This window comes from Pleuronectes platessa, chromosome 13 (genome assembly GCF_947347685.1).
Source record: "Pleuronectes platessa chromosome 13, fPlePla1.1, whole genome shotgun sequence".
NCBI lineage: Eukaryota > Metazoa > Chordata > Actinopteri > Pleuronectiformes > Pleuronectidae > Pleuronectes > Pleuronectes platessa.
The window spans coordinates 15113988-15127569 of NC_070638.1; the positions used below are offsets into that span (position 1 = coordinate 15113988).

At 41.7% G+C, this 13582-nt stretch overlaps 1 protein-coding gene across 1 annotated transcript in view; it reads left to right on the forward strand.

Annotated features, from left to right (window-relative positions):
- Window positions 1–900: 900 nt before the first annotated feature.
- kcnn1a (potassium intermediate/small conductance calcium-activated channel, subfamily N, member 1a) overlaps window positions 901–13582 on the forward strand; it is a 71055-nt gene continuing 58373 nt past the window's right edge. Inside the window, exons 1-2 of the mRNA XM_053439006.1 lie at window positions 901–1022; window positions 3585–3709. The gene's annotated coding sequence lies outside the window, so the exon portion shown is untranslated. The remainder of the gene's footprint in view (window positions 1023–3584; window positions 3710–13582) is intronic.

Below are 13582 nucleotides of genomic sequence, written 5' to 3' on the forward strand. Positions count from 1 at the left end.
GAAGAGGAAGAGGAAGAGGAAGACAGAAGTTCCAAAGGAGCTCTCTCTCTTGTTGTCTCTCTACGCGCTTTGATCTCCTCTCATCATGAAGCTACATGGCTGGAATTAGCCACTCGCTATCTTTAGCACCATGAGTATTTGATTTTTAAATATCGTCGAAAACATATTTAATCCTATTTTTGCAGATGCCTGTATTCCAGCCGTGCGGTGACTGAAAACACTTTCTGAGAGAGAGTCATTATTTTAAAAGCATACTATATTATCTAATAGATTAGCGGCTGCCAGGAGAAACCGCAATTTATGGAGACTCTTAAATTATATTATTAGAATAAATCTGTAATACAGCCGTATATAAAAGTTCTGTGCTGTGTGTTTTGTGCTTAATAGAAAGGATTTGTTTGGCTGATACTGTGGCCACAGTGTACAGATGAACTTTTACCTTATCCCTTTTCTTCAGTGATCGTCCCATTTGTTTTAATTATTCGATCACTTTACAGTTGTTTTATTTGTCATGATTCTGCTCCTTGTTGTGCTTTTGAATAGACACTTATGGACCTTTTGAAAGACTTTCACTTCCTGTTTGGAGGGAGGTCTTTTTCAGGTCTCTCTTCAGTTGCTTATGGGGACTTGTGAAAATGGGATAAAGTTTCCTCGGCTCCTCGAGTCTTTTTCAATTGGGTGTTTATTGATTGATTTGGATTTGTCTCTAGACTTTTGATGTATTTTTGTTAACCTCTGTGCTGGACTAATAATTCAATTGGATTGGATTTATAATCTTGACTTTGTATATTTGGATTTATATCTTTTTGTGCACTTCATTAGGTCATGTTTTACACTGAAGCTTCTTTCCTCCACTGTCTCTCTAACTTTACTTCCTGTCTGTGTGTCATTTCCTTACCTGGGATTGTCATCACCTGACTTCATGTGTCTCACCTGAGCTCACTAACTCCTGCCTCCTCTCGCTCTCCTCTGTCGGTTTCTGTATTGACTTCCCTGGATTTCCACGTGCTGCAGATTTGCTGGTTGGTTTTCTTCTCCTGCTCTTTCCTTATGTTTCAGTTCTTTCTCCCTGATTTGCTGATTTGCTTCCTGTAGTTGTTTTTATCTTCACCAAGTACGTTATATTTTCATCCGTGTTTGTTAGTTAGCATTTATTTCACTATGTGCAGGTTTGAGACATGACCCGAGGAAGATTTAATACAAATTGCTGTGTAGCTCAGGATCAGGGGGCTGATCCAGGACATCTTTAACACTTTCTTTAAAATAATGATATGACATTTTTCAACAGTTTTAAATTCACAGAGAACAATTCATGTGGAAAAAGCACATTTAGGGGACGGATATCTGTGAGTGTGCTATTTGTTGCAGATCCAATTAAAATCTAGAACCAGTGAATTTAACTGTGTTTTCATGGTGGACTGTTGGGCCTTGTGACACTCTGTTCAGTATGGGACTTTTAGTTTGCTTATTTGCATTTATTTCCACACCCACCTGTTCTTCCAGGAACACAAAACAGGACACTCTTGTCACTTTGTGTTTTCTACATATGTGGCATTCATAGAGTGGACTTTGAAATGTTTGTCCTCTACTGCAGTTTTTTTCCTTAGTTGGACTAAAACTGTAATGTCTGCAGACTGAACATAGCGTGCATGTCATTATATCTCCTACCGTTGTCCAGTGAAAGAATTAAAAACACTTGCATGCAAGCAGCACACACACAAACATTAAGTATCACTTTGTCACAACCTCGGGGCCACTGGGAGGTGGTGGAGCTGAACTAATAGAGCTGAGCTGGTAGAGGGCAGTGTGGCAGCAGCAGCTAAACCCACCGCAGGCGAGGTTTCTGCAGCTGCAGAGCTCGAGGCCTCGGAGCAGCGCAGGTAATGTGACGCTCTGTTCTGCTGCTTACGGCCAAATCCGAGGATGGGTGTGTTGAATAATGGAGAATCTATAGTTTGCTTCATTTTCTGAGACTGTTTTGTTAGATTTTCTGGACGGTTATGAGGATATTCGGAAAATGTTGCAGTTAACTTTTACCAAAATACATCTTTTAACTTGTGTGTGTTTAACTACACTCTGCATTTAACTAGATGTGTTTAATACAATTATGAAACACATCTATCGCTCCATCCAAACTTTCACTGATTCACTCTTCAAAAAGCCAACATTTTATTTTAATCAGAGCAAAGAACTGGCTTTTAGTCCAAGGTGTGTTTTGATATTCTGATTTTGATAGCCTTGAATAAACAGGCACATCCCATAATTTGTGTTCAAGGATTTGCGCTTAATCATCATGAACAATTACATTAGCTTTGTGTTGTTTATTTTGATTAATGATGGCTTGATATCAATACAATACAATTTATTATTGCGATGAGGAAAGATGTCAGTTTTACACAACTGGTTGTATGTGGGTTTGTACCTTCTAGCTTAGACTCAAAAACAATGTCAATTTATTGTAAATTGCATATTATTCTGCTCCTGCTGTTTAACCTCTCTTTACCACTTCCACTCTGATGCTGCTCATGTTCAGTTTAGTCCGGATAGTGCCAGAGAGGTGTTGATTTCATTCTGAAACTTTTGAGCCTGTAGTAGCAGCTTAGTTCTAGACTGTCATACAGTTAGTGTGTATATTGGCTCACACACTGCAATTGAAATAGATTTGTAATGAGAATATTTGGAACCGTTTAACATACAAGCCACTATGAGCTACTTGATCGCTAAATGAATGAGAGAATGTTTTTGACTTTGTTATTATGTCTCTTTCCTATAACTTTTTACATTCATGCATTTTATTCACCTTTATCATCTGCAAGTCTAAATATTTGGCCACAGTCCTGATTGTGTGTCGTCTACATCGTGGGAAGAAACATCAATTTCTTTGTTGACAACCTGACTAATAACCACGAAACAGAAAACTAGTGTATTTAAAAATGAGAGGGAATTGATAAAGATTGTGTGTGTGTATTTGTGTGTGTGTGTGTGTTTGTGGGTGTGGATGACAAAGCGCAGAGGAGAAAAACGAGACGGTGCAGAGACGGTGCAGTGGGCAGGTCCAGAAAAACGATTACTCCAGCTGCTCTTTCACAGCTGCTCCCAATTGCGCCGTCGCACCTCTTTCTCCTCGTCCATCACTCCCTCCATCTCTCCCCTCCAACCCCCCCCCACACTCTAACGTGTGACTGGGCCGCTTGTAGCTGGCACTTTGGAGAGGCTGCTGTGAAGATGTAGGCCAGGAGACCATTCGATGTGACGGCAAAACTTTGTTAGTTAAATGCTGTCGTGGAGGAATTACTGCGTTTATTGATACACCCATCACTTTCTGTTTCACGTGTCACACGTATCAAAAAGGTTTATTTAGTGTATTTAATTTGACACTCCCAATAAATATTGTAAAGTGACATCAAATGTATTCATGGCTCATGCAAGTGAGGAGGAAAATACACACGTTTGTGTAGCCATCCTTGTTAGGACACTGCACTGATTTCCTTCCACTTAAACCTTCACCAATTCATACATTTCAACCTATAACCACTATTCAAATCTTACCCTTAACCTCAACCAATGATGTTTTGTCTCATTAGGGCCGGGCTTTGGTCCGGACAAGGTCGGTGTTTAAGCTGTGAGTGCGGACAGACGGGGTCACACTCTTCTTGGTTTCCAAGGCTTCAGAGGACATCACATTGGCTTGCATCGTCTCTGGGTCAATGTAAGTCTGTAAATGTAAATCCATAACGACTGGTCTAAGCCTTACTGTGACCTTAAAGGGATAGGTCACCCAAACATTTAAATTCACTCATTATCTACTCGCCAATATGCCGATGGAGGGTGGGTGAAGTGTTTGACATAAACATCATTGAAAACAAATAGAAAAAAACATAAAATGCCTCCATCCTGCTCCTGTGGTATGATTCAAGTGTCTGTAAGCCCCGACATTCCATGTTTTTAGTCTAAAAGTCCTCTGATATCCTCCTCCTAGTTACTGCTGCAGCTATCGCAAGTTAAACATGGTGTAAATTATGCATTATGGAGTCAAATTTGAATGTCAGGGCTTAGAGACACTTGGATGGAGGCATTTTCAGTTTTTTCTTCTGATTTTTGGTCCCTTCAACATTGGAAAAAAACTTTTCCGTCCCCCCCGACACACACACATGCATACATGCAACACACACTCAAGCCCGCTGCCTCCTTCAATATTCCTGTCACTGTTATCAGCCGGGTGCATCTCAGGGGGAGGCTGCTGTTAAAACATGAGCAGTCCATTCAATACACTTCACCTAATCAGGGCTGAGCTGCTTGTGTATCTTCCCGCTCTCCACCCCATCAGAGTGTGTGATGGAGACAGACTGAGGGTGCAAGGGTCTCCTGGCAATGTGTGTGTGTGTGTGTGTGTGTGTGTGTGTGTGTGTGTGTGTGTGTGTGTGTGTGTGTGTGTGTGTGTGTGTGTGTGTGTGTGTGTGTGTGTGTGTGTGTGTGTGTGTGTGTGTGTGTGTGTGTGTGTGTGTGTGTGTGTGTGTGTGTGTGTGTGGTCAAGAACGTCCGAGCATGTGTGTTGTTGTGTAGAACTTGTAACACTTGTTTGCTTCTCGCTCTCTCTCTCTCTCTATTGTGTGTATGTGTGACTCAGTGGGATACCTAAGCCCAGAGGAGCAGAACAGCAGCAGTTAGGCAGCTTTTTAAGAAATTGAAAAGATTCTCCATCACTTCCAGTAAGTGGAACCATTAGTGAATACAGAGGTTTCATAGTTCAGGGTTCGGCCTCTTCTGTGGCAAATGTGCCTGAACCAAAAGAAGAGGGTGGTGTAATAGAGCTAAATGTTCGCTCTACTTAAATCAGTCTCAGGTCTCATATTTAGCATTCAAGTGAAATCCTCAAAAACTACAGTTAAATCAATTTGTACACACTGTGAAAATATCTGGCACTAGTCGCCTGGTCTGGTGAAGCTGTGGTTCCTGTTGGTTGTAACTGGTTTGTTTTGTGGTTAAATGGATCTGAAGAGGAAAGCTCTATAGAGCGAGGTTATACAAAACAGAATCACGCAGTAAAACTAATATGCATCCTCCATGTTGGACTCTCCATTCTCCGAAAGGTCAACACCGAGAAGACGATTTGCGACTGTCAGAGGTCAATACATTGAAACTATGCAACAGATCAACACAAATTCATTTCATGTCAACAAGCGATGATCACGGCGGCTCGACTGAAATTGATTATTGACCCATTTTTGACATTTGTGTCACATTATTGTAAATCTGAGCCTTACAGAAGATTTATACACTGGTCAAAATAATAAATCCTTTGCATATTTGTCCATTTCTTCTGAAAGCTTCCAGTTTTGGACGATACAGTCAAAACAAAGCAGTACCACAGAAAATCATGGGGGGGCAGTGTAGCCTATAGCGCACTTTAAATGTAGTTCTACGCTTGGTAAGTTAGCGAGTTGTGGTCTGCTTTCAATACATATGGGTAAGTTACTGTTTCCACCTTGTTATGTATTGCAGACTTTCACGTGTGACGATAATAATACTTTTATTAAAGCAGGGATGTCTGACACTATAATGATCAAATATCACTACTTCTTCTGTTTTCTGAGCAGATTATCAGTTACTGCAGAGCCACCTGCAGCTCCGTCCACGAAAAGGACGACTCTTGTTTACTTGCAACTTCCACCGCCTACATCCACCCTCAAGCATGACAGAAATCCCCCCCCCCCTTCCCAACCACCACCACCACCACCTCCTGCTCATTTTTATCTCCTTTGCCCTCCCTACTCCCCCTCCTCTCCACCTGCCGCCTCATTCCTCTGTGTAGGTGGACACTCTCCTCTTTCCCACTCCATCCATCTCTCTTCCTCTCTTTTTTTTTGCTCCAGCTAACCTACCATGCATAATTAAGTTTGGTGTAGAAGTATACCCCCCCCCCCCCCCGCCCACATTCCATATTTCTCGGATTTTCTCCTTCTCCGTTTTCTCTCCACATCATCCTGTCTTTCTTTCTTGCCCCCCGAGAATAGGGTATAAAGTATAAGCTGGCCCAGGAGCGCTGGACTTTTTCCTTTTCTCTCACTTCCCTCCCTCTTTCCTTCCTTCCTCCACCTGTTACTCTCCTCGGGCCTCCGCCGGGGCTGAGTGCCAGGCCTGTCTTGTTAAGTGATAATGTTAAAATGCTAAATCACACCAGCACAGCCGCCACTGTCACCGCCTCCCTCCCTGCCTCCTTCTGCGAGGGGCTCTCTGGTTTCACTTTGCGCTGTCATCCTAGCCAGTCGTGCTCATCAATACACAATGCAGGAGCTCCGTCAGCCAGCGTATTTCTCTCTCAGCGTCACACGAGGTGATGTTTGGGGCCTGACCAACATCATGTTAATGAGTCCGAAGTATCAGACTTCCTCCTTTGCTTCAGTTTCATGTCTTTTTCATTTATTCAGCAAGTAAAAACACGGGGTCAAATTCTGCTGGTCTGATCGGTTTCACTCCCACATTCTGGCTACTCAGTGAAGCGTATTACAGAAACAGTAAATTTGAGACGTGCTCAGATTATCTATTCATGTGGTTTATCGCTCTATCAGTGTGAATGTTTGTAACTCCAAAAAGTAAGTTACTGACCTAAGACACGAGGCTGCTGACACTCTTCTTGCAGAGCTTCCGCCTGGTAATCTTTTGAAGCAAATACCCTGCACTTTAATTCACTCTGTTCATTTAAAACCAGATATATTGAAAGAATAGCTTTTGCCTTTTGTCAGTCATAATATAATAAAATCTACTAGGATGGACAGTGTTGGGCAGTATCCCATTACGGTAATGTGATTACTGTTTTCAGTAGCATGTGTAGTGTAAGGGATCAAGAAAAATGCAGTATTTATATTATAGGTACCAATCCAGTGATGCTCCATTACTGATACACTGAGTGGTCGGCTTGTTTGCTTCATTACCAGGAGGTTGATGGACATTTAAAGGTACAAGATGTGAAATCGACCCGGATGGCATAAATTATGTTCCTGTATGAAGTAATGCATCATAGTTGTTCTCACTTTACGAAGCATACGGTAATGAATAACGAGATCCACTATGAGGGACTAAAGGAAACGATGGAAGGAAAAAAACAACTGCCAACCGACTAACTAGCTACCTGTGTTTTTCTTTGGTTGAAATTTGTTTCCCCCGTAAAGTACAGTTCAGTCAGACAACTCACGTTCGATCATGTAATATATTTATTACAACAGATTTAGTGTTTGGCGTCTAGGCTCCAACTTAATCACTCCCCCATATGATTACACAGGAATGATGGGAGTGATGAGCAAATACTTGTAATCCCCCCCGTTGGATCCTACAGGCGATGCTGGGGTGGTGGAGGGGCTGAAGCAACACGTGGCAATACTGCAGCAGCAGTGCGAGCAAGAAGGGGTTGATGGGAAATGTCTCTCTGGTAAATAGACCACCTGATAAGGTGGGTGTGTATTATAAATGGTCTATGAGATTGAGGTATGTCACATGATGTATGTCACATGATGTATGTAACATGATTGGCGCAGCGCAGCTCGAGTTGTCTGCCAGAACTAGCTCGCAGGCGTCGGCATATTTGTTGGAAACATACTGAATATTGTAACGCAATAGTTAACACAATATATCACATAGGTCTAGTTGTTCTAATTTATGTATAACATCAGTTTCCTCCCTGTCTGTAGGGATTCGTGTTAGCTTGACTTGATCACGTTTGATCGCAGGTTCAGTTTTCATGTTAATGTTGACCCTGGAAACTAAGGGTGACTAGATTGTTAGCCTCTGCCGTTACATTACTTTTACACAAGGTTGTGCTTCTTATTAGCTAATGTATTTTCAAGCAACTACTGTACCACTGACCCACTGGTGGCCCCGTCACCATCTTTAGGCTTTATAGGATTTAAACTGGTAATGTACCCGGCTGCTCAGACATAGCCGGCATAGGGTTGGATATCGGTGATTCATTACATAGGCGTGATGAAGTCGTTCCATGTGTCTGGACTTTATCAAATTATATAATATTTTTGGCAGAGCCACTGTCATAATCCCCCTCTGAGGCATAAAGCAAAAGACGACATAATGTATTGCAAATGCACTAAAATGTGAGCATTAACTTTACTGTACTGGAGCCTGTCCAAAGAAAACCTTCACTGGAGATCAGATGAGTGTTTATTCATGATTATGACATGTATCTAGTAGCCATGAGCACAGGGAGGCAGTTCCTGTGTCAGACATTTCCATTGCACTAATTTGAGCCAAGCCTTGAATATAGTCCAAGACCATATGTTGGGTAGATCCAACGATATGCTAATTGGGTTGTGGCAATCACTTCTATCTACAATAGTGGGATGTACTATGTCACAGATAGATTTACAGATGCCTTTAGTTGATATACAAATGTGCCTGTGGTGAGCACCTACTTCTTTGAACTACAAACATGTAACGCCACCGTGCTGTTTCCTGTGTGAGTTTTTGGATGCCTCGTGTTTATGTGAGACTTAAATTCATGTCGCTTTCACTTAGGAACTTTGCTCTTTATGACTGGAAACTACCTGTGAACAAAACATATTCCCCTTATTTTAAAATGAAATTAAAACTACACAACAAACAATGGACCATACAATAATAAAGGAGACCGAGACTCTGCTCATTCACTTTCAAATTCTCTTAATGCGAAAGAAGAGGCAGAGGCAGCTGATGAACCTGTTTGTCTGTTTTCTGATTTCAGTCTCTTTATCATTACATCAGTAGCTAGCACAGCACGTTAGCACGAAAGCCAGATATGTTGTGTGTCCTGAGCTTCAACTGTAATTGCTGCCGTTACGACTATCATTCCAGCCCCATGCATGAGGCACGCTCACCGCCGTGCGTTAACACAACACATACAGTGCCTTGCATAAGTATTCACCCCCCTTGGACTTTTTCCCATTATGTACTGTTACTAACTGGAATTCAAATAGACTTAAATAAACTTTTTCCCGTTTGATCAACAAAACATGCATAGTACTTTGGAGGTGCAAAATAAATTTTATTGTGACACAAACAATAATGAGAACAAAAAAGTTGACATCTGTTGGGTGCATAAGTATTCACCCCCCTGTGTCAATACTTGGTAGAACCCCCTTTCGCTGCAATTACAGCTGCAAGTCTTTTGGGGTATGTCTCTACCAGCTTTGCACATCTAGAGATGGAAAGGTTTGTCCATTCTTCTTGGCAAAAAAGATGAAGCTCAGTCAGATTGGATGGAGACCGTCTGTGAACCACAATCTTCAAGTCTTGCCATAGATTCTCTATTGGATTGAGGTCTGGGCTTTGACTGGGCCATTTTAAGACATTAACATTCTTTAATCCAAACCATTCCTTTGTAGCTCTGGCTGTATGTTTAGGGTCATTGTCCTGCTGGAAGATGAACCTCCGCCCCAGTCTCAAGTCTTTTGCAGACTGCATCAGATTTTCTTCAAGGATTTCCCTGTATTTGGCTCCATCCATCTTTCCCTCTATTCTGACCAGTTTCCCTGTACCTGCTGAAGAGAAGAATCCCCACAGCATGATGCTACCACCACCATGTTTCACTGTTGGGATGGTGTGCTCAGGGTGATGGGCAGTGTTGGGTTTTCGCCACACATAGCGTTTTGCATTGAGGCCAAAAAGTTCAATTTTGGTCTCATCTGACCAGAGCACCTTCTTCCACATGTTTGCTGTGTCTCCCACATGGCTTCTGGCAAACTCCCAACGGGATTTTTTATGGATCCCTTTCAACAATGGCTTTCTTCTTGCCACTCTTCCATAAAGGCCAGATTTGTGGAGTAGATGGCTAATAGTTGTCCTGTGGACAGATTCTCCCACCTCAGCTGTGGATCTCTGCAACTCCTCCAGAGTAACCATGGGCCTCCTGGTTGCTTCTCTGATTAATTTTCTCCTTGTCCGACTCTTCAGTTTGGGTGGACGGCCTCCTCTTAGTAGGTTTGCGGTTGTGCCATATTCTTTCCATTTTCTTATGATGGATTTTATGGTGCTCAGAGAGATGTTCAAAGCTCTGGATATTTTTTTATAACCTAACCCTGCTTCATATTTCTCCACAACTTTATCCCTGACCTGTTTGGTGAGCTCCTTGGTCTTCATGATGCTGTTTGTTCAGTAATGATCTCCAACAAACTCTGAGTCCGTCACAGAACAGGTGTATTTATACTGAGATTAAATTGCAGACAGGTGGACCCTATTTACTAATTATGTGACTTGCAAATGTGACTTGTGAATGCAATTGGTCGCACCAGATCTTTGTTAGGGGTTTCACAGTAAAGGGGGTGAATACATATGCACTCAACACTTTTCAGATTTTTATTTGTAAATAATTGTGAAATCCATGTAATATTTCCCCCCACTTCCAAATGATGCACTATTTTGTGTTGGTCCATTACATAAACTCACGATGAAATAAATTTTAATCTGTGGTTATACCATGACAAAATGTAGAAAAGTCCAAAGGGGGTGAATACTTTTGCAAGGCACTGTACATGGGAGTCCAGTGCAATAGCCTGGGAATAGTTGTTGCTTATTGTGCACAATAAAGCTCATTGTGGCTTGTTGTATTATTTTAAACTGGTTCATTATAAAGGGTCCAGCCTTAAATATTATTTGTTATCTTGTAAAGATGGCTCGTTACCTTGAAGGATGTTGCGTTTTCTTAAAGGTACAGTATGAGGTGCTGGTTTTCTTTCTTGATGTATACTTATTTCTCTACGGTAATTTTAAAATTACAATTAACAGTTACCTTAGCACAAAACCGTGCAGAAATCGTTAGTGTAGCAAAGAATAACCCAGTAAGAAATGTTTTATTTTTGCACTAATTAAAACAGAGACAAGATATCTGTTAATTATTGAGCCTTAAAAATGCTAATAGGCACATTTCCTTCCTATATATAATACAGATGCTAAATTTTATAATAGTCTATATCAATACTCTCAGCAAGGTGGTTAATATGTGAATATCGGAAAATTTGAACTAGTCCTATAATGGTATTTTAACACAACTCAATCACAGCCCTGCTCAGAGTGCCACGGTCCTGTTGGACTGATGTGGATTAGTGCAGAGTAGTGATCAGTCACCCCTCTTCCTTCTGTGAAGGGGGAAACTGGTTCAAGTTTTTCGCCTCATGGGTGAATAACATGGGGCTTGCATCATATTTTGCAGAACCTGTCAGTCATATCCAGTGAAACACTCTTGCAGAGTGTCAGCGTCAGTTGCTCGCGTCCAAACCTCCCTGATCGTGATGCAAATTAAAGCAATGATGTCAACAAATCAAACTTTAACATCACTGTGTTAAATAAATAACACTGAGTGTCTGGATTCAGTTTCAATCCATGTTTTCTGACAGTTTTACCACCGCACTTTAAATCTCCAGCAAGAGCTTTAGTCAGCTTCTAAAAAAAGGACCGACTTGACGTAATGGGAACATTGTCAAAACAACCTCAATCCTTAACTCTTCTCTTATAGTCCCAATCAGTCATTTTTTGGACTATATACATAATTATACCATCTGAAAACTTTAATGAGTTAGATTTACTTTTTTAATCATTTTATTTATCTGACTTCAATTCTTCGTCGTTGGGTCACCTGTTTGTTTACAGTTGCATCACGTACTAGTCCTTGAAATGAGCAAACCTGACAAAGATGCCCGCTGACAAATATATTCTCAGTAATTCTAAATGGAATTATTCATCCTCATACTCACAACTGCATATGTGCACGTACAGACAACCCAACACACGCATGGATTCTATTCCGTAACCATGCATAAATATGTATGTTCAGAATCGGACACATAGCTTTCCTCTCCTCCTTGACATTCTCAAACATAACAAAAAAGAAGAACCTAAGCCCTGAAATCCTCCTCTTACTGCTGCGGCTTTGGAATACAATCCATCGCCCCTCATGATGAAGAACCAACAGCTGTAAAAATCCAATTGGAGGTTTATGAAGATAGATGGAGAAGAACGCACCTCTCTGCCCTCCCTCTCTCTTTCATTCTGTTATACCAACGCACAAACACAGACTCACACTCGCACATGGACACATTTTCCTCTCGCTGTTACATGAAATCCACCCACAACAGCACAGGATGCTGCTCACAACTGCGAGGGATTCTTTCGGCAGCCTTGGTTTGGTCCCAGTGGGCAGCGCTTCACTGCTGAGTGTGCAGCCTGGCTCTCCTTGGCGGGGGGAGGCCTCCTCTGTCGAGGCATTATCCGCTCCCATCTAATATTCATCAGCTACTGGGAGATTGGCGAGGACAAGTCGATTTGATAGGCCGACAATGCACTGAGGGGGTCCGTGTTGTTGTGTGCACATGCATGTATGTGAGTCCGCATTGACGAGGTTTAAGCAGTACACACATGGTAGGGCATGTGCATGATGGCACCATGAATTGAATTCATACAGCACTTTAAAAAAAAATCTAAGAATAAGATAAATGATGTATCTATGAATGTATAAATGACAGCTTACAATCATTATTTAGCAAATACAATATTTGCATTTTGCCTTTCAAATAGAAATGTCGTTAATTTCTTGAAGCACATTGATTTGCTTATAATTTACCACAATTTAAAGAATAGTTTATAATTCTTAAATGCATACTCAAGCCTTTAAGGGCATGCGTGTGTTTGGCCGCGTATGACATGTGATGATGGGTCATGTAGCAGCACACGTGTACACCATGTGTTTCCAGTGTAAATGTGTGGCCAACTCATGTAACACCCATGACAACACCCCCAGTTATTTCGAAACCAGCACCACTCATCTCTCATTAACAGACATTGTATGTTTTTCCTCTCTTAATTAGGGAGCGTGGTCTTTCAGTTTGAGATCAGGTCTTCTTGAATTCACGTTCCGATCTTGTGACGCTCTCACTCAAATCCCTGCGCTCACACTCAAACAGCCCCTGCCTGTGCTTGTACTTGCTCTGCTAGTGCGCTTGCACTCCGATGTTTTCGACTCTTGGACAAACATCCTGCGCCCCAGCTCCAGCTGTTCTACTCTTCTGTGCGCTCGTGGATCATGTGCTCTCAGACTTTTCCTTTGCTCCTGGATTTTTTTCTTCTGAGCTTTTAAGTCTGTCTTTTAAGTGTTGACAAATAAAAACTGCCCTGCCCTCGTTGTGGGTGCGTTAACTTGACTAATTTCCCGTCCGGGAGCACCTGAACCCATTTATAAAACAACAACATAGTAATAAGGAAGTACCATAAAGGCGACATTAAAGAAGATTATGGCATGAACTGAAATGTGCCATCTTGATACATAGTGGGCACCTCAACCGTCTGGTAAGTCGTTACAAAGATGCAAATACATGCAAACACCATGTGGTTGGGTAATACAAGGTTGATGGTTCTCTCTGGGATAATGCTTTTATCTCCCTCCTAATCAATCCGAACAGTCAATGTTCTCAGAGAAGTTATATTGAAATCATTGCAGCCTGGCACTGCTTGCCCCTTATGTTTTCTTATAGGCTTTGTAAGAATGAGTGACAAACACAAAAAGTGCATCATTCAACGGCAGACTTTCTCACCGCTCCCCCGTACACAC